This window comes from Ochotona princeps, chromosome X (genome assembly GCF_030435755.1).
Source record: "Ochotona princeps isolate mOchPri1 chromosome X, mOchPri1.hap1, whole genome shotgun sequence".
Lineage (NCBI taxonomy): Eukaryota > Metazoa > Chordata > Mammalia > Lagomorpha > Ochotonidae > Ochotona > Ochotona princeps.
The window spans coordinates 26,615,114-26,638,337 of NC_080865.1; positions in this window are offsets into that span (position 1 = coordinate 26,615,114).

Genomic DNA, 23,224 nt, shown 5'->3' on the forward strand with positions numbered 1-23,224 from the left:
ATATCTGCTACTACGAAACACAGTAATTTACACTTCCTCGAACGATCCTAAGCATTTTCCACTTTCAGATACCAAATGAGAGTCCTACCGAGAGACTTTATGATTCACCTTTCCTTTGATTTTCCTGAACTTTATTCACACTTTTATCCCAACATTTTTGAGCTGTATTTTTGAGCAATTCAAGAGAAGGAATTTAGTCTCTCTTAGTCCATAATGTTGATCAAATTTCACATCTAGTAGGAATTCAATATGTATTTTCACATTAATTAACTTTATATTTAGAAACAAATGTTGATTGTATTCTCCCAAAACTCTAGCTGGTGAGAATCATTCCCCCAATTTCCACCCCTCCCCCCACACACACACCATGTCACACCTCTGAGCAGTGTGTGACAGCTGTCCAGCAAGCAGAAATTTACTTAGAGCCAAACTGCTGGAAAGCAGCACCTTGCCGCACTGGCTGTGTTATTGCACCATTGTTGCATTTCCCACTACCTATCCAACTGAAGTGAAATTTCAACCACAACAGACCATAAATCCATCAAGCTCACCTGCTTGTCTTAGACATAAGAAAATAAAGGCTTGGAATGAAGGAAACAGCTTTGTAGGGTGATTCATCTTAGGTTGGGATCACTCAGAAAGCCAACTCTGAAATTTGAATGCAATGGGTGTATGAACGCAAGTTGAAAGGTGCCCCTCAACTCCCAAAATGCCTCCATATCCAAACCCCGAACCCTGGTAAAGTTATGTTGTTCAGTGAACGTATCTCTGCAAGTGTCATTAAGGATCTTGGGGTCATTATGGATTACCTGAGAGGTCCCTAAGTCTGCAGATAAGTGTCTTTACAAGAAACAGAGCAAGAAGTCACAAAAATAAGAGATGGGGATACAAAGGTCAAGGGAAGGATTAGAGAGACACAGCTGTAAGCCAACAAATGCCAAGAACCAGGAGCTGATAAGCCTCCCATGGGGACTTGAGAGGAAACGCGACTATATCCATACCTTGTTCTCCAGCTTATGACCTCCAAAATTGTGACAGAATAAATGCTTGTTATTTAAAGCTAAACATTTGTATGTATGCTAAAGCTAAGTGTATGCACATACATATGTATATGTGTGTGTATAGAGAGAGTAAACAAATGTGAATAATTTATTAGTGGTATATCAAGACATAACCATTACAGGCATTATTCTAAAATGTCACAGTCTTACGACATTCAGAATGCTAACATTGGAAATTCAAGACCTTTAAATACAGCAATGGTATTTTTTTTTTTAACTTTAGACATTTTCCTGGACTATCATGCTTCCCTAACAATCCTTTGTGGACACAATGAACTCAGAAGAATCCTGTTAACATTTTCCATGATAATCACCAGAGCAATTTTATAAGGGATTTGTTACCTCAGAACTCCTTTATCAAGAAGTTCCAAATTCGATGATGGTAACTACTGTAGGGCATGGCAGCATGCAGACAAAATGCAGAATTAGTATATAGACTAGAGCTTCATCTCCGTTTTCACTGAGACTCAATCCTCTGTTTTTTATTGTTGTTGTTGTTTTGATTATTATTATAAAGGTTACCTTAGAAATCTATACATAGACTCCAAATCATAATGATGCACAAATAATCCCTTAAACAGGGTAAAAAGTTCTCAAATGATAACTTTAATCATTTATAAGAATTACCCATAATACGTATTAACTAAAACGCTCTACTATCCAAAAAAGATTTGTGTACATATCATCCTGAGGTATTTGATTCAATAGATAAATTTGTGTTTTGTGATTACATATATTATATTTCAAATAATGTTAGAATTGCAAAATCCCTAAGATTAACTGTGTGGTGACCACTATAGCTTTTTCAGGGTTATCTCAATTTCACATTTTCTACTGTTATAAACCTGGATATGTATTGGTCAAGCCATTTATCTCATTTTAGAACAGAAAAAAAATGTTGGCTTTCATACAAGTATTTAATTGTGCATCTTCAGTTAAACAGGATGTGCAATGAAACTAAATCTCATTTCAGGTCATTGAAAGTATGCTTCCAAATTCATGTATCTGATTTATACTTTAACCAAAATGTATCTATTGCATCACCTGTGTGCCACTCTGTGTGTAGATTTATCAAACAAAGTAAAGAAATTCCTAAGAATGGACTGGGGTCAAGTTTACTTGAGTACATACTGGTCATGGCAGAAATTCCCTTATTATCCTTTTCTCAGTTTTATTAACACTCTTTTCTTCTCCGCTCCTCACTGCACGGTAAGCCTTCTTAGTGCCCATGTTATAATAACTTTCATTCCAAAAAACTCAGACAATGGGTGATGTTTACTTGCTGTTTGCAAACAACAGAATCCACAGCATTGCCAACAGATGCCCTTGATTCAATGTGAATGGGGAAGCGAATTATAGGAAATCAGTGTGCATTGTGTGTCCAGCTGAGATGGATGCTGGCAAGAGACTTCAGGCAAAATTTCAGAGCACAGCAGTGTATCTTCCAGGCTTTTGCTACTCCTGGACATCCCTTTGAGTTTGACCTTCTTCTTCACATCTCTCTCACAAATATGTCCACCTCCTGACTTTAAAAACATATGGAAGAAGCCCAATTCCTGCCTTGCAGGATCCAGGGTCATCAGAACGACAACCAGGATCCCTGAGCGGTCCGCAGAAACAGAAGAACAGTAAACTTCCTTCGGAACTAGGGAGAAGAGCTTTCTCTGGCCCTTGCCTGCTTCCAACTTTGGGTCCCACCCTCTTTTGTAAGGACCATCAGGATTGCTCCAGAAACCCCTCATAACAAACAAACATATGAACAAACAAACTAGAATAGATAGAGAACAACTAGGAATGCTTAGAAACAGACAGGAAGCGGCCAGCCGGGATGCACTTATAACTCACTGGGTGGGACACAAAGATCAGTTACTCCTCTCTGGGGTGCTGAGGATTTCTCTGCACACCCCTCCCAAAAAAATGTTCACATAAACTGTTGACATTGGTCCTGTTAAAGTGATAGAGTTAGACTACCCGAAAAACAACCAGGTTTAACAAAATCACGCTTCAATGCTATAAAATGCTAAATACTAACATTGAAATAGACAAGAGACAGCTGAATAGCAATCTATAGCCATTTTAAGGTATATGGAACATGGTTGAATATAAACCAAAATTGAAATGTCTATGAGGAAGTCACAGGTTTCGGTCGAGAACCTGCATTTCCCTAGTAACATATTGGTTAATCAATACCACGTCAATTAATGCCATAATGTTGTAAATGGTTGTAACTATTATGTTGGGTTTTTTACTTGATTGGGATGATACTCTGCTGGTTCCACCTTCAGACCAGAGATGGTCTCACCAAGAAGCCATTGAACTTACCAGGACAATAAGATGCTGGACTTTATGATTGGTCAAAACCTCCAATGAAAGAATCTCAACTGAATTTGAACTATGGAAATGCAAAAAGGTGGAGCAATCCGCCGTGGGGGGGGGGGGGAGGGTTTGGGGAGGGGTGGGGGGAATTCCAGTGTTCCAGTGCATAAAAAAAAATGTGTCACATAATGCAATGAAATTAATAAATAAATAAATAAACAAAACATAGTCCTTTTTCTCAAGACCTGCTGGTTCATCCAATAAAATTGATTGAGATGATGACTAAGGTCATGCTTTCCAGAAAATATTATACTTCAGTAAACATCTGGAGAGCCAATATTCTAACGTAAGACAATGGATTCATAAAACAAAAATCCCTTGTATCACACAGGTCTGTGAGGAACTGTTTACCAAGAACTATGAAGGGTCTGAGTTTTAACTCTCCTTTCAAACTGTGGATGGCAAATAAGCCTTCCATAAAGACACCAGCAGAGCACAGAGACTACTGGGTCAGTGACAAAACATGTTACCACTCACAGCACCTCGAGGATCATGTGTACATGTCCCATTGAGTGACACACAGAACCCCAACAGACGCTCCAATGCTGTGCATCACAGGTGAGGAACTCCAAGTTTCACGAGAACTTGAATCTTTCACATCCTGTAGTCAACATTCATTCCGTTTGACCAGAGAACTTTTTCCAATCATGCTAGACACAACCACATGCTCAATACTGCCCCAATATGATTCATATGCCCATTTATGAGTCACTGGTATTACTTTCTCACTTGTTTCGTCTACAAATACCCATTCATTTCTATGTGTTTTCTTTGTAGTTCTTCTAAGAACTACTTCCCTGCTCATGCTTGTACATCAAATATCCATGTCATATACTGCCTCCAACATACACAAAATGATTTAAAACAACACAGCAGTATAAAATGCCTAAATCCTACACCAGAAACAGACAAATCGTGCTCATCCTTCAAGAACGATTTCAGAGCCAACTAGTCTTTAACCACATCTTACAGCTAGCCAGAAAACACCACCTGACTCTGAACTTTTCTAGCTCAGTTTTTCCATTTTCCTGCCCTCATAACAAATTTGATTAATGCATCTTGGGTGCCTAATATGTGTCAAGCATGTTCTTGGGACTAAAAATACAGCAATAAATGGACATAAATCTTCAACTGGTGGGGAGTCAGAGAATGAACAAAACAAACAAATAGAGCAACGTTAGAAGAGTGGGGGCTGGCATTGTGATGTAGCTTATAAAGCCACTCCTTACAAGGCCAGCATCCCCTATGAGTGATAGCTTGTGTACTGGGTATTCAAACACCTCTCCAGTTCCCTGCCGATGGCCTGGGCCAAGTATAAGATGCTCCATGTACATGGGCTCCTGCAACCCATATTGAACTGAAGGAAATTCCAATTTCAGTTATTCCAGCCACCTGGGGAGTGAACCGGAGAAAGGTAGGTGTAGGGGTATGTGTGTGACTGAGTGAGTGTGTGTGTGTCCATTTCTGTGTGTAACTCTTTGAAATAAATGAATCCTCTTTAAACAGAAAAGGTGACATTTGATAAAAGACAAGGAGCAAGTGAAAGAGAAGACCAACTGATTTTCTTAGGGCACATTGCTCAAGACAGAGGGAACAGCAAATGCAAAGTCCCCAGTGGCTGAAGTACTATACTACTGTTACAACACAGGGGTAAAGGGGATGGGGGCATGGGGTGGGTAAGAGTGGGGAATCCCTGTGCCTATGGAATTATATCATGAAAAATTAAAATTTAAAAAGAAGTAGTAGTAGTATTAGTAGTAGTAGTAGAAGAAGAAGTAGAAGTAGAAGAAGTCAAAGTAGAAGAAGTTGAAATTGTCATCGTCGTTGTCATCGTCGTCGTCGTAGTAGTTCCAGCTTGGGAACAGCATAAATCTTTTGTGAAACAATGAAGAGGCCAAGTGAGCAAGGGCCAGAGGAGTAGGAAACAAGAGACTTAATGAGGCGCCAGATCAAGGCCCTCTCATTTTCGCTAATTTACACCAGAAGCCATTGAAGAGCTTTCAGCAAACAGTCTCGACTTCAGCAAGCTCATTCTAAGTCAAGGACATACTGTGGGGGTCAGGGTAGAAGAGGAGAGACAAACTGAGAAGCTGTCGTCCTACTGCAGGAAGTTGGTGGAGACAGCACAGATTTTCAATTTCCCTAAACTTGTCCCCAACATAAAAATAGCAGCTACAGTAACACATGAAATCAAGAAGAAAGTTCAAAAGCAGTGTCACTGACTAAGCAGGTGACTGAAACATTCCCTGAACCCTAATGCAGAACAGATACAAAGGGAATGAGGAACAGAAACTCAGAGGTAAGACAAAGAGATCACCAATGGTCTTAAGAGGCAGAGAACCCAGAAACTTTCATCACACTATCACCATGTAAAGAAGTGCCTTGGGGCCAGTGTAATGGCTATTTCCCACCCTCCAGCAGCAGCATCCAATATGGGCATCAGTGGGAAGTGTCCAGCTGTTCCAACTGCCATGCAGCTCCCTGTTTAGGCACTGGGGAAGCAGTGAAGCATTTCCCAAGTGTTTGGGACCCTGAACCCATATTGAAGACTGGGAAGAAGCTCCTGGCTTCTAGCTTCTGATCAGCTCAGCTCTGGCTATTGCAGCCATTTGGAGAGTGAGCCAGGGGTTGTAAGACTGCCCTTTCATTCTCTCTTGTAAATGTGCCTTTCCAAAAATAAGTAAGTAAGTATTTAAATAAGTGCCTTGTGGAAATTAGGGCCCAATATGAGAAGAAGAGTTGAAACACGGTTTCAGAGCCTCCTCCTCTGGAGATGAATGCAGGAGCCGAGCAGGAAGGGCTTGGCTGCTAAACATCCCAATCCAACAGGCCCGCTGTGAAAATAGAGCTTCACAGTGAAGGTATCACCCAAGATTGGAACTCCAGAGTACTTTGTGGGAAAAAGCAAAGAAAAAGGTTCAGTTGCCAGTGTCAGGGGAAGGCAGTGAAGGCAATTTTCAGAACTACTCACAGAAGCAGCTACACCAAGTGTTTTATTGTCTCAAAGTAGCTCTAGGAAATGGAGCTTGAAAGTTACTAAGCCTGGAAACCATCCTGGTCCAAACCTTTAGCAATTCCTTGTAAAAGTACACATACACTTAACTCACTTAAATAGGAGCAGCACAAATGGCTCTTGAGAAATGGCACAGGATTCATTGGTTGATATGGAAAATAGCCTTGCCACCTTGCTAGAATCATTGTCCTTTCATTATGTGAATGAATGTTGACTGCTGGTTATTGAGTAGTAGTAACGTACATGTAAAGTACATGTACTAAGTAAAGTACATGAATCCTAAAAGCACAGTGTTACAAACTCATTAAACATCATTCCATGGTAGGCTGATACACTTTCAAAATAAGCCTGTATAATTTTCTAATGTGGGATCCCTCTTTGGTTTGGAAGATGATTTTACCTTAAGATTTGTAGCCAAATATGTTTATATAGAATAGGGATTAAAAAAGAAAAGCATGAAATCATTAAAAAAAATCTTGCCATGTTAAAAAAAAATAGGAGCAGCACAAAAGGAAAACAATTTGATATGCAAAAATCATGACTTTAAATTTCTTTTTCTGGAAATAATACTGATAGGACAGCATACAATCACTATATGCTCTGCCAATGTAAACATAACATAACCCCAACACTGAAGCAGGAGAGACAAGGGAGTAGCTTTGTGGCATAACAAATCCAGCACCTCCAACATTGCATCCTATATATGGCTGCTGGTTCACATCCAACGTGCTCCACTTCTGACTCAACTCCCCCTTAATGGCCTGGCAAAAGCAGCCGAAGATGGCCCAAGGACTTGGGCTCCTGCCACCCATGTGGTTAATGCAGCGGCCGCTCTTGATTCCTGGCTTTGGTCTTGCCCAGCACTGGTCATTGCAGTCACCCAGGGTGTGAACCAGCAGATGGAAGCTATCTCTCCCTCCATCACTTTTCCCCATCCACATGGGGAAGGGGAGAAAAAAATGGTTTCCTAGCTTAATTGATAGAGACCCCCACAGAAGATAACCAGCAAGCATTAGCCAAATAGCTCAGTGCCTCCAGGCTAGAGAGGCAGGACACCTTTCACAATTGGACATGAGAACCTCTACAAGAAAGAAAAAGACAACTTTAAAATTCTTTTTTTCTTAAATAGTTTATTTCCTCTTATTATTATCCAAGATAATGTCTTTTATGGATATAAGGATTCACTCTTCAACCTCCTCTTCCTCCATACCAATCCCCCCAACACACAATGTTTGCCCCTGTATTATAACAATACTATAGTCCTTCAGTAACAGTCACAAGTCTCACATTGTGCTATTTAAGTATACCATGGCATTGTAGGGATAGATGATGGTAGAAAATTGAGCATCCTTTTGTCAAGATATATTTAACAGTTTCATTAGGAATCCTCGTTTTATTCGGGAGTAGAGATGCATAATGCAATGTGTCTTTACTTCCTCGTATGCTGGTCTCCATTATACAGTTCATCTATGGGAATGTATGTTCCAAGACAGACTCCAAGTCAATGGGAGACAGTCACAAACACAGACTTAGAAAAAAATATTCTTGGGTCCATAAGGAACTTGTCCTTCAGCAAGCATAAGCCAGAAATAAGTCATGTACTATTTTGGTGAGCAAAATCATGGTTCCTTAAACAGATGTGGCAGGACCAGCTCCTCCCCATGCTACTAGGATATTCACTTTAAATTTCTGATAAGGCAAGCAAGAATCTATGACAAAGAAGACACTGTCAATCTAGAGGCACAAGCGGTGTCAACAGCTTCAGTGAAAATATGGTGAGTAGGAAAATATATGGGCTTGAAATCAGACTGGACTGGAATTCCAGTTTTGCCAGAAATAAGTTTTCTTGGATACTGGATGTAACCGAGTCCTTACCTATCCAAAACCCATTCTTTAAAGACACTGACATAAACCCTGTAATCATCTTTAAAAATGAAGATAAACAGTATCCTGCTTCTGATTCTGTCCAAAGAACTTAAAACGACTCATTTTCACTCTCCAGAAACTTTTCTTAAAATTTAACTTATTATACTTTTCTTTTAGTGATATGTTGAAAAGCTCTGTCTACTTCCTGGCCTATTATTTTCTTACAGACCATTAAGAAGTTTTTCCATTTGTGGTTTAAATTGTCTTTGCTTTGCTTTTACTGTGCCATATTGATTTGTAAGCCAGGTGGTAAAACTCCTAAATAAAAGATCCCTCATCAATGCAAGACATCAGTATTCCATCTTAGCAGAAGAGTTTACTCTCTAGGCATATGGGACTGAATCTAATTAAGGGCATTTGCATCATTTAATTTTAGCAAAAGCAAGACTCTTCTTTTGTCACATTAATTTTGTTTCTGTTACCTTAATGTTTAGGCACAAGTTCTAAAAGCTAGTATGAGAAAGCTTTTAGATCTAGCAGTCAGAGCACTGGTTAGGGTATCATATACCATACCAGAGTGCCCAAGTTTGCTCCTGACTCCAGGTTCCTGCTATGGAAGACCCTGGGAGACAGTGTTGGTGGCTCAAGCAGCTGAGTTCCTGTCACACAGATCGAAAAACAGGATTGAGAACTCACTCCAGGTTCTGTTCCACTGATGAATGAACAAGCAAACTGGAGTGCATATTTACTCGCTCACCATTCCTTCCTCTTCCTCCTGCCCTCCCCCGTACATACATAAACAAGCTGAAAATTAAATCAATAAAAATTAGGATGTTTGGCCATGCAGAACAGTGTAAGTGATGATGGTTTGAGGATAATCATAGACGGCATTCTGAGGGTCTCCCTGCACCAAGATCTGGTGTTTACAGTCATCAGAGGTAAACAGCCCAGGTTTCCACAGTGTTGTGCAGCTCCAGGAGGCAGATAAACCACATTTAGAGGAGTAATACAAGAAACAAGTTAAGAGAAACCAGAGACAACGTGACTCTTTGCTGGTGAAAATGTAAGGGGCAATCACAGGCCTGCCAGATGGCAGATAACCAGTATAACTAGCTTGGAAGAAGTGAATGTGTACAAGTACATTCATTGTATTTCAGGGGATGAATAACCTCCCCCAAATAGGCTAATCAAATGATCCACATCACGTCTCTTCACTGGTTTAAAACAAAATGTTCTCATTGACCTTACAGTTCAAATAATCAGTGGGACTTGTACCAAGAACTTCAAGTTCAGGTGGATATTAGATAAATGGCAACTGGTTAGGCCTGTATGGCTAGCAACAGGGAGGGGTGAAGATCATGCTGAAGAGCAGATCACAAGGCTCCTAGCACAGATGTGGCCTCCCTTCAGCTCTACTGCCCATGGGTTAGGAAACTACCACCAGATCATCACATTGCTCAAGACAAGGAATAAAACTGGATTCTAAAATTTGATTTTGGAATACATCCACCCTGAAATACTGTAAAAAGCAGAATTCTACAAAATCCTACCTAGTCCACTTACTATTTTGCAACTTCTAAACATGTCCAGAAAAAGAGAGATAATTGTAAAGCACTTTCAAAAGTTCATAGGAAATAAAGTTTTCAGAAGTTTATTTTGGTAACAAAACATTGAAACCCATGCATATGAAATATATTCAATTATTTCATGGAATTATGTATTATGAAAAACTTTTGTATGGATTTCCAAAGATTTTTCATCAAAAGAAACATTAACTCAATTTCTACAAATTTTTCACCATACCCTTGTGTGTATGCATATGCCTATGACTGATAGGAGAAATCTTCAAAGCAATACAAGATTAACCAGGAAAATTTGCTTCATCTAGCCTATACTGTATATTTTCAATAATTTGAACCAAGGTTGAGCTGAAGAATTATTTAGACAGTGATAAATATAAACAAAGACTTACTACACAAATATATGCTATCAACAGGACAACACGGGAATTCTTAACTTCCTGAAATTAATTTATTAAAAAACTTCTGAGCACGAGCAAAGAAAAAAAACTTAAGACATTGAGATGGTTATTTCTTTTCTATGCTCAGAATATACCAATTTTTTATTGCATTTCTTAAAGGCAGAAAAAGAGAGACTCCCTCTTCTGCTGGTTCACTCTCCAAATACCTGAAACAACTGAGGCTAAGTGAGGCTTGAAGCAGTTGCCCTGGGATTCGATCGGTTTCTGCCACATAGATGGCAAGGGCTCACCACTGGAGCTGTCACCTGCTACCTCCCAGGGTATGCAGTAACAGGAAACTCGACTGCAGAAAAGAGCCAGGATTCAACCCCAGGCACTCCAATACGGGATGCAAGCACAACGATAGCCACTCCAATCTCAGTATTCCTTATAGTTAAAAACAAAACAGCAGTAATTCAAACTTTTTCTATTCACAGGCCAGATATTAGTTCAACCTAGAGAGTTCTACCTAAATATTGCTATACTACTTGCAATTTATACCTAAACTTTAAATTTGCTTACTTTGCTTTTGCTTCTGAACATTGGGAAATTTATTTTCATAACAGATAGTCTATTTGTTCATGAATTTCCTGATACGCAAGGTAAGACTATTCTTCATATGCCAAACAACCCCCTTTAAGAAATTCCAAAGATTGATTTTCCAAGAATGTTTGAGTGCTGGCAACATCTATGTAAGAAGTATCTCTTCTCAGGTTTAAAGCGTTGAACACTACAGTTATGCGGACTATCCAAAGTTACAGCACACTTGGGGCCAGTGCTGTGCTACAACAGGTAAAGTTGGCACCTGTGACACTGGCATCCCACATGGGCACCAGTTGATGCTCCATTTGCAGTGCAGTTGCCTTCCAATGGTCTGAGAAAAGCAGCAGTGCTTAAGTACTTGAGCACCCACGCAGAAAACCTGGAGGAAGCTCGTGGTTCTGGCCTTTAAGGCCAATCTGGGAAGAGAACCAACAGATGGAAGATCTTTCTGTTTCACCCTATCTCTGCATAACTCTTTCCAAAAACTTCTAGAGAAGATTTAGTGTAATTTTCAGCATCTGACTTACAGTTGCATTTCATACAGTAAAATCTAATAAAACAGAATGATTTCACTGTATCATCTCCCCTATGTGGATATACAAATCTACACAGAGTTCAACAAGAAACCAATTCTCCCAGAAATTAAGGGTTCTTATTCCCTTATGAATGAATTTTTCATAACTTGTCATTGCATAATTAACTACAGACCTGAATAAGCCATTTAGTGCATTATACAGCTACAAGTACTAAATCTAAAACAATAAATTCCTCACTTTAAAAAAGCTTCTTTCTCATGCCTTATCTCACCACTACAGAAATAATGCTGGAGCAATTTTTGATTCCTGAATTTAATTCCCATACTCTAGCATTATATTCTCTGGTGCTTACAAATATAGCAACAGAAGGAATAGCCTAAACAGAAACCCGAGGCTGGAGAGTTGAGGTCTCCAGGATGATCCAAGTACTTACATACAGCTATTATCATGAAAATGTCAACAATCCCCTGGGTAACCCACTGCCTAGAAGAAGTGCTATGCCTTACAATTCAGACACAGCTGTGAGGACACCAACAGGTGTACTTTTATTTTGCATCTATTGTTGCCTAATGGGGACAAAAATGATTACTGAGCATCTGCCAACTTGACAAAATGCTACAATTATCCTAACCGTGTAATGCCCAACCAGCCTTAAAAAAATACCCATCCAGCCTTTTAACAGGGGTGTAAGTGGAATATACCCAGTGAAAAGTAGCTTAAATATCACAATGATTTTAGAATATATTTATTTTTTTGATTTCTCTAAGAAATAATAAAAAATGCAAAGTATTTTTCCTCTTTAGACCAAACTTGAGCTAATAGCATATGCATTCATTTGATTTTAAAAAATTATTGATCCATACCATTACTATCTCATCACATTTTTCCTGAAGATTAGAAATGATTCAAAGTTTAAATGTTCACAGTTAAATTACGAGGGGGAATTTTATACTTGGTTATCATACTCCTAAAAGTACTTACAATTACAGATCTATTTATTCCATCTTCAGTGATAAATAACGTTCAACATTGGAATCACTTTTTAAGTATTTGCCCACCTATTTAGTTGAAAAGCAGGACAACAGAGAGAGAGGAAGGACATAGAAAGATATTTCATCTGTCAATCCATTCCCCAACATGGCCACAAGAGCCGTGGGTGTGGGGGCCCAAGCACTTGGGCCACCTTCTACTGTCTTCCCAGACACATTAGCAGGAAGCAGGGTAGCCAGGACATGAGTCAGCACTCCAGTATGGAATGCTGATATCACAAAGGGCAGTTTAGCTCATTGTGTCACAATGCTGGACTCCTTCCCCGACACACCGTATTGTTGTTATTACTGGAGCCTAGGAGATTTGAAATGATAAAGTTTGACTCTTCTACCTGTGTTCTTTTCCAAGATTTTTTGACTATTTGGGATTTCTCCATTGTGTATGAATTTTAGGACGTTTGTCCATTTCTGCAAAAAACATCATTGGAGTTTTGATGGGACTGCATTGAATTTGCTTATCCATGTGAATAATACTGACAAGTTAATATCAAATCTTCTAGTTCCTAAACAAGAATGTGTTTCCATTTATTTGTGTCTACTATAATTTCTTTTAGCAATCTTTTGCAGTTGTCATACCAGTCCTTTATTGCCAGTTAAGCTAATTTATAACTTATTCTTGTTAAACTGACTGATTTTTACAATTTCCTTTCCTTTTATCCATTATCTAGAAATGCAACTAACATCTTGTATCATGTGTCCTGAAATTTTTGCTGAATTTGAGATTTGTTTGTGCAATTTCTGAAATTTTCAATACATAATATTTTCTAAGACAATTGTATTTTTTATTCCAAACTTGAATGCCTTTTATTTTATTTCTTGCTAAACTGCTCTGACTGGAACTTTGGGTATTATGTTGAAAAGTGGTGACTAGAACAACAATGTATTTTAGTTTCCTAATCATAGAGAAATACCTTTCTGTCTTTCACCACTAATTATGATTTAGCTGTGGGGTTTTTTATTATTGGAGAGTCAGATTTACAGACAGGAGGAGATGCACAGAGAAACATCTTGCATCCACTGGTTCACTCTCCAAGTGGCCACCAATGGCCAGAGATGAACTGATCCAAGGCCAGGAGCCAGGAGTTTCTCTTCCAGGTCTCCCACATGGATGCAGGGTCCCAAGGCTTTGGGCTATCCTCTACTGCTTTTCTGGGCCACAAGCAGGAATCTGGATGGGAAGTGGAGAAGCTGGGACACGAACCTACCCACATTTGGTATATCAGCGCCTGAAAGGCAAGGACTTTAGCCACTAGGCTATCACACTGGGCCCTGACAGAGTTTTTATATAGAGCTTCTATCATATTGAAATTTCAGTGTTCCATTATTAAATGCTGTTGGATCTCATCAAATGCTTCCTCTGCAACATTTGAGATCATTGTTTTCCCCTTTTATGCTAATGCAACGTGTTACATTGATCCATATTGACATGCTGAATTATCATTTCAAGAACAAATCCCATTGGCATGTTGCGTAATCTTTTTATAATGCTGCTAAATCTGGTTACAGTTTTATTGAGCATTTTTACATCAATATTCATACAGCATATCCATCTATAATTTTCTTATGCTGTCTGGCTTTAATGTAAGAGAAATATTGACCGCCTATAAAGAAATAGGGAATGTTCCTCTCCCTTCAATTGTTTAGAAACTTCTGAAGAAAAAAAATGATACTTATCTTTAAGAGTTTGGAACAATTGACAAGGGAAACCATCAGCTCCAGGAGCTCTCTACATTTTGACTACTAGATAAATCTCCCAATTAAACATCTATTCACATTTTCTGTATCTTCATTATTTTGTGCTCAAATATTTTGTGTTCTAGGAATTACATATTTCATCTAAGTTGTCTGATACATAATTATTTATAATGTTCTCTCATGATCATTTATTTCTGTAGAAGACTACTAATATACTCATTTTCATTTCTGCTACAGACAATGTAAGCCTTCTCTCAGTTCGTCTAAAGGTTTGTCAATATTGTTAATTTTATAGAGTGAACTTTGGGTTTCAATTATTTTCTCCAATGTTTTTCTATTCTATATCACTTACCTATCTAGCCATTTAATTTCATGCCTAATGCTGATTTATGTTTTACTTTTTCCAAGTTTCTTGAGGTAGAAGCTTAGGCTGTCATTGACATGAAAGCTTTAGGTGCAAATTTCTGGCTAATACTGGTTTAATTGTGTCTTGTAAGTTCTGGTATGCTGTGTTTTGATTCTTATTCATCTCTAGTATTTTTTTTGTTTCTCTAGTGACTACTTCTTTGAGTCATTCATTCAACGTTCAGGGATCCTAGTCTGAGAAAAGCAGCAAGAAATATAAAAATCATCCAAATTGGAATGAGCTCTTTACACCTAACATTATCTTATGTATAAAATTCATGAATATTTAATCTAAAAGAGAACTGTTATGATAAATCAATTCAGTAAAATTACACACAATACAAAATCAACATGAAAAATGAGCTAAATTTCTACAGGCTAGGCAGCAAGCAATTCAAGAGGAAAATAAAGACAACTATCCAATCAACAACAGAATCAAAGCATATCAAATTCCCAGGTATGAGTTTAACCATGGAGATGAAGGATTTAGAAACTTGGGAAAGGATATGTCACATACCAGAGGGTTAGGATCTATGTCTGACATTTTTTCCTTTGTATATTGTCTTCCAGATCCATCTGTATTGCCTCAATGCAAAGATTTCCTTCTTTTAAAAGATTGATATCCCATCAAAGGTAGAAAAATAGAAGAATACACACACACACACACACACACACGTTCACTAATCAATGGACATTTAGATTACTCCCCTATCTGGGCTACTGTGAATAGTGCTTCAATAAACACACAATTACAAATATAACTTTCGAGATCCTGACTTCAATTCTTTATATACACACTCCAAAGTGGGATAGCTGAATCAAAAGGTAATTTTAGTTTTAATACTCATTAAGAACTTTCACATGACATTCCATTGTTGATTAGGGATTACTTACACTTCTAAAAGGTATTTTTTTCATTTGATAAGAGGATCATGTATTAACAGTTATTTTCTTCCTGCACATGAAAGATACTGGGCCTAGCATGATGTCTCAGTAGCTAATCCTCTCCTTGCCAATGCCAGGACTCCATATTGGCACTGGTTTGTGTCCTGGCTGTTCCACTTCCCATCCATCTCCATGCTTGTGACCTGGAAAGACAGTGGAGGATGGCCCAAAGCCTTGGGACACTGCACCCATGGTAGGAAGACCTGGAGAAAGCTCCTGGCTCCTGGCTTTGGATCAACTCAGCTCCGGCCATTGTAGCTACTTGAGGAGGGAACAGGCAAATAGAGAATCTTTCTGTCTCTCCTTCTTTCTATGAAACTGCCTTTCCAAAAATAAATAAATCTTAAAAAAAAAAAAGGAAAGAGTTCCCCTTTCTCCACATCCTTGTCAACATGTCACTTTTTTTAAAATAAAAGCTAATCAAACTGGAGAGAACTGATGCATGGTTGTGGTGTTTATATTCCCTGATTAGTGATGGTGAGCGTTTTTTCATGTACCTTTTGGCCAGCTGCATGTCTTCCTTTGAGAAATGTCCACTCACAACTACTGGTTTTTAATTGGATTGTTTTTTCATCTGTTGAGTTCCTTCCATACTCTGGCAATTAACCGCTTGCCAGGTATGACATTTACACACATCTCCTCACACTCTGTGTGTTGTCTCTTCACTCTGCTGATTGTTCCTCTTACTGTGCAGAGGTTCTTCGGTTTAGGAAAATCTCACTGATCTATTTTTGGTGTTGCTTCCTATGCTGTTGGGGTCCAATCCAAAAATTTCTTGCCAATTCCAACACCTTGAAGCATTTTGTGTTACTGTCTAGTAGCTCCAAAATGTCGGATCTCCAAAATAAGATTTTTTTTTCTAATCTCTTTTTTAAGGTCTTTCACCCATTTTTACCTGATTTTTTGACATGGTAACAGATAAGGGTCTAGTTTGCTTCTTCTGATTTCCTCAGCACTCTTTATGGAAATAATTCATTTTTTTTCTTTGACTTATTTCACAGGTGTGGTTACAAAGAGGGAGGGAAGGACTCAGCTTGAGAAAGGAAGATACTCCATATTCTGGTTCACTCCTCAGTGTTGCACTGGTTAGGGATAGACCAAGCTGAAGTCAGGAGCCAGGAGATTCTTTGTCTGCCATATGGGAGGAAAAGAGTTATTTTCCACTGCTTTTCCCAGGCCATTAGTAGGGAGCTGGCCTGGAATTGGAGCAGCCAGAATAGGAACTGGGACCCATATGGGACGCCAGCACTAGCTGGTGACACTTTTACCCACTCCATCATGATTCTGGTCTCAAGTAATTCATTCTTCTAACTCATATTGTTAACACTTCTATAAGATGAACATGTTCACTTATAGGGCCTCTATTCTGTTCCACTGATCTAGGTGTCTGGTTTTATGCCAATACTAGGTTGTTTTTAAGTAAATATATGTAGAATTTTTTTCATATAGGGAAGTCAAGTAAACTTTAATCTGCCTGAACTAAAAATCTAAGTATATTCGATATAAACTTCACTTTGGAATATATATACAAGAATGATAACTTTAAAAAGGCAGAATCAAATTTCCAGCTTGGATGCTTATTACTGTTATGTCTTTTTGCGGTAACTAACCTCTCGATGGGCTAAGTTTGCCGCAACAGGTCGAAACAGCAGATGCAATGAGACACCTAGGAGGTCCTTTTTTCCAGCATGGTAGGGCCCACAGGATGGGAGGGAGGCAGAGGGAAAGAAAGGGCAAGGGGCAGCACACAAAGGGGACACCCACACACGAGGGAGTGTGGCCGGAGGCAGCGTCACAGGATCACGAGGGATTGGTGGATAGGACTGTCAGAGCCACAGGGGATTAGCAGGTGTATCAGTGGGGGAGGTCTCAGGGGGGTGGCCTGCAAGAGACTGGTGGGTGGAGCTGTCACAGTGCCATGAGGTTACAACCCATTGGTGGGAACAGGGTTACGAAATTACAGAGGATTCACAGACAACAAAACCTGAATCTAAAGGGCTAGTGAATCTATACGAAGCCGAGACCTAGAGAAAGCAGATAGAAGAACCAAAAAACTCTACATAGAAGAACCAAAAAACTCAATACAAAGACTCCTAGAACTCATACGAGAATTTGGCAGAGTGGCAGGATACAAGATAAATGAACAAAAATCAATAGCCATGGTGTATGCAAATGGCCGCAAGATGGAAGAAGATCTAACCAACAAGCTACCATTCAAAATAACAGAGAAAAGCATGAAATATCTGGGAATAAATTTAACCAAAAGCGTAGATGACCTTTATGAAGAAAATTACAAAACACTCAAAAAACAAATAGAGCAAGACCTCGAAAGATGGAACAACATCCCACGCTCCTGGATAGGCAAAATTAATATCATCAAAATGTCTATACTACCAAAAGCAATATATACATTCAAGGCAATCCCAATCAAATTACCCACAGCATTCTTCATCGAACTGGAAAAAATGATACACAGATTCATCTGGAAACACAAAAAACCACGAATAGCCAGAACCACTCTGAAGAACAGGCACTTAACAGGGGGAATCACAGTACCGGATCTATGGACATACTATAGGGCAGTGGTCATCAAAACAGCCTGGTACTGGCACAAAGATAGAGAGGAAGATCAGTGGAACAGAACAGAAACAACAGATGGAAACCCACACAGATACAGTCAATTAATCTTCGACAAAAAGACAGACAACAACCCAAGCAAATGGAAAGGTCTGTTCAATAAATGCTGTTGGGACAACTGGTTGATAGCCTGCAGAAACAAAAAGATAGACCCACATCTCTCACCACACACCAAGATCGAATCTAAATGGATAAAAGACCTAAACCTACATCCAGAAACCTTCAAACTTTTGGAAGAAAATGTTGGAAACACACTGCAACACTTAGGGGTAGGCCCTCACTTCCTAAAAAAGACTCCAAAAGCAGTAGAAATCGAGACCAAAATAAACAATTGGGACCTCATCAAACTAAAAAGCTTCTGTACAGCTAGAGAAACAATCAATAAAGTAAAAAGGCAACCCACAGAATGGGAGAAGATCTTCGCACACGACATAGGTGATAGAGGGCTAATCTCCAGAATACACAAAGATCTCCAGAGAAACCAAAACACCAGAACAAACAAACTGCTCAAGAAATGGGCACGGGAAATGGGCAAACACTTCACAAAAGAACAAACCCAAATGGCAAACAAGCATATGAAAAAATGCTCAAGTTCCCTGGCAATAAGGGAAATCCAAATGAAGACAACAATGAGGTACCACCTAACTCCAGTAAGGATGGCACACATACATAATACCACCAACACTTGCTGGCGAGGATGTGGGGAAAAGGGAACCCTTCTCCACTGCTGGTGGGACTGCAGACTTGTACAGCCTCTATGGGAATCAGTTTGGCGAATACTCAAACAACTCAAAATCAACATACCATATGTCCCAGCAATAGCACTCCTTGGGATATATCCAAAACATCTCCTACACAAGAAACCAACATGCACGCCTATGTTCATAGCAGCACAATCTACGATCGCAAAACCTGGAAGCAGCCAAAATGCCCATCAGCGGAAGACTGGCTAAGAAAGCTATGGTTCATCTACTCCATGGAATACTACTCAGCTATTAAAAAAAACGAAATGCAGTTCTTTGTGGACAAATGGGCCCGACTGGAATCCATCATGCTAAGAGAAATGAACCAATCCCAAAAGGTTAAATACCACATGTTTGCCTTAATCTGAGATGAAAAGAGGACAACTTGGAAAATAGTACCTGTATATTGTAATATTAGTGCAATCTCTAACAACCTGTATCCAATGCAATAAGATAATGCGATATAATCTATAAACCAACAATTAATGTCAGAATACTTAAGATCTACATCGAAAAACTGTATAACCTACTATACCCTCAATACGCTATGTTAACCTGTAATGGGGGGGAGTGCAGGGAAATCTTTCAGGACCATAAAAAGAGTGAGAAAAAAGTACAATATAGCCTATCAAGATCAAATCTGGTAATTCATAGATAACAGACTCAAAGCGGCACTAAACAACAATAAAACTACTATACCAATGCATGAGGGGGGAATCGGCTGCGATCCTGACAACCTCTTAACAGGAGGTCATGTGCGTGGAGCAGGGGGGCACTCCAGAGTGGAGCAGGTGGTAAGGAGGAAGCTTGGATCCCAACCATGAAGACTCCCAGACCTTCACCACAAACTATTAATACGAGCAACAAGGACTATATCCCAACTGCCAAGGAGGCCACAGGGAATTGGAAGCCCTCGGAGGCCAAGTACTCTGAGGTCACCCACCCCCAACCAGAGCTTCCACAGGGGATGGAAGAAGTCCAAACACTACCGTGCAGAAACCAACGTCATTGGAAAGACAACCAGAAGCCCTGAGTGGTCTGCAGAAACAGAAGAACAATAAACGTCCTTCGGGACCAGGGAGGAGAGCTTTCTCTGGTCCGAGCCTGGCTCCACCTCTGGACCCCCGCCCTCCCTCGCAATGACCATCGGGATCGCTTCGAAAACCCCTCACAGCAAACAATCCTACAAACTAAAAAAAAAAAAAAACCTAAAATAAATAAACAACAGAAAGTAGAGCTTGAAATCTGACAGGAAAGAGCTGGCATGGATTGGCTCATGCCTCGCTGGGTGGGTCACAAAGATTAGTTACTCCTCACCATGGTGTTGAGGATTTTCCTGCACACCCCCCCCAAAAAAACAAACAAACAAAAAAAAATGTTTTGCACCTAAAATGTTGACATATATCTTGTTAGAGTTACAAGCCAGTCTGGATTATCCTAAAATCTGCCAAGATCAGCAAAATTTTACTTCAACACAACAACTGGCTAAATACTAAGATGAAATGGACACAAAACAGCTGAATGGTGCCTTATGGCCATTTTAAGGTATAGAGCAGCCGGTCCTGTATATGAACTAAAATTGAAATGTCAATGAGCTAATCATAGGTTGTGGCTAGGACTTGTTTTCCTTTTTTTTTTTTTTATTTTTTTATTTTTAATACACTGGTTACTCAAAACCATGTCAATTCCGTAACATTGCAAATTGCTGTTGATGTTATATTGGGACTCTTAATTGACTGTGATGATATTCTGCCAGCTCAAACTTCAGACCAGAAAAGGTCTCCCCAAGAAACTGTTCAACCCATCTGGACAATAAGTAGCTGGACTCTATGCTTGGTATATGTTTGCAATGAAAGAATCTTGATTGAATTTGAACTGTAATACTGCATCAAGGTGGAGGAATCCACCGGGGGGGGAGGGGGAGGGATGGGGGGATTCCCAGAGCCTATGAAACTGTCACATAATGCAAAATAATTAACTATATATATATATATATTGTATATATATATTTATATATATATACATATATATACATATATATATAAATATATATATACATATATATAAATATATATATAAATATATATATACATATATATATAAATATATATATATATATATATTTATATATATATAAAGTAGTACCAAGTCCAAAATGGCAGGGGCCTTCAGGGCGGATGTGCAAGTCATTCCTCACATTTACTATACAGATTACTGAGTTTTATCACAGAATTCCGCTCAAAATCACTAAGATCAGTCTTCTCTAGGGAATCTGAAGATACAACTTGGCTTTAGCTAAATCCTAGTCCCCCACCCATCTCAGGGACCCTAGGATAACTAGTTTGTTAAGAGCTTGTATTTTTCTCCCAATACAGTGGAATGCCATCACACCAGAACCCCACATTTGTTGAATGGCATTACCACAGCCAGTGTCAAAAAGAAAAGATATGTGAACAGAGGAATAGATTTGTGAACTGAAGGACTTATGACTGCTTAAGGACTATACTATTATAATAATAAGATAAAATGAGTTGGGGGTGGAATTTGGGGAAGAGGTAGGGAAATCACAGATCCTATGGAATTGTACCTTAAAATTCAAACTAAATTTAAAAAGGAAAAGTGATTTTTTTGCCCATTTTATTTTTTTCTCACTCCTCTAATACCGTTATTTGAGTGTTTGGCAATATTTCCTGGGGACCTTACAGCATTTTTTCATTCTTTAACAAATCACTATTTTTTTCAGTTGCCCTGAGAATAAAAAATTGTGATGAGTTATTACAGAGCACCATGCAGCAGCGATACTGTTTGCTGAAATCTATGGACAAAGAGACTATTCCAAATGCTCGTCTGTTCCAAAAACTGCTCAGGCAAAGAAAAGGGCTGGGCTTTCCCATTTCTCCTACTGCCTTTTCACAGTCGTTGAAACTCGTGTGTTTGCATGTGCCCTCAAAGAAAACTAATGAATTCTATTTCCTGCACTTACGGCAATCTGAGCTGAGCACAGGGAGCAGTGATGCAATTGGCATTTGATTCATCAAGCCCACACTTCTGCACCTGTGCCACTGCCAGCGGGAACGAGGCAGGCTAACACAACACTTTGCTCTTCCACATCCCCAGGGACGGGAGAGTGTACATACAAAGGAAAACAAATTCATAACACAAATTATTTCTATTAATGATCTGTACACTTTAGACAAAGCATGACCTAGCATATTAGATCTTAGTATAATGCTTACACAGTATCAATATAAAAACTGTATTTCCTTCCTTTTTCTTTACTTGCCATGTCAGGACATATTTATATATCAGAAAATTAAGCTTGCAACAGGGCAATGAATGACTGTGCTGCTGTAATAACTTGGGGACAAATAACAAGAGGGCTTTCCCAAATCCTCCTCCTATTATTTGCAAAGGGGAAGCTTGTCCCTTTATGCTTATAAATCAGTACCATTAAAAAAGTAAGTCATTTAAAAATATTGGAACAGACTGAATACAGTCATGTGGGAACCCAACTATTTTCCATTAAGCTAGATAGTAAAGAGTTTTGCAAAAATATAAAATCATAAAGAAAGGGCTTTAAACAATCTTGGGACTTACAAAAGGAATCCCAAGGCTGTGAAGTTCCTCTTGTAGCCATCAACATGGCCACAGCGGTGCACAGGCTAGGGCACATGGAGCATCCTAGTTTCTCTGCTGGCTTCTCAGGGTTTAGCCGGAGACCTTAAGCCAAACCTACCTGAACTCACTCATCTAAATGTTCCATTGTCTTTGAGACCATGGCAGAGGAGACTCTGCCTCTCTGATGGAGTACCTTAGAAAGGGTCTTAAGAATGCCAAGTCCCATCTGTTCTACATGCCAGTTACTCCAGCTGAGGTAGCAGAGTGCCTCACAGGGCTAGAAACCCCACGCCTGCCAGCACAATGCGGCCTCATTTTGCTGTCCTCCATTCCCTCTCCCCTCACACTCAATCACAGCAGTTCAGAGGGGGCCTAAAACCGGCTTCAGAGCTTATGTTCGCCAGAAACTCTAAAAGCAGCTGTGTCATTCCAGTCAGCAAGCAGAAATCAAGTCTGTAATTTCAACAGGAAAAAAAAATAGAAAAAGTTAACTAGTAAGAAGTGGTCAACTTTTAAAGGAATTAGAAAATACTAAAGGATATAGCAGTAGCAATTGTAGAAAATAGCTGGTCCATCTGCAGATGAGGAAGATTATTCAAGACTGAGAATTCTGCACCCACTGGACATTTAACTGTAGCCCCCTGGATGACAGAGCAGAGCCCTGGGATGACAAAGGCGGAGCTCATTCACAGGAATTGCTTCAGGATGATAATCCCC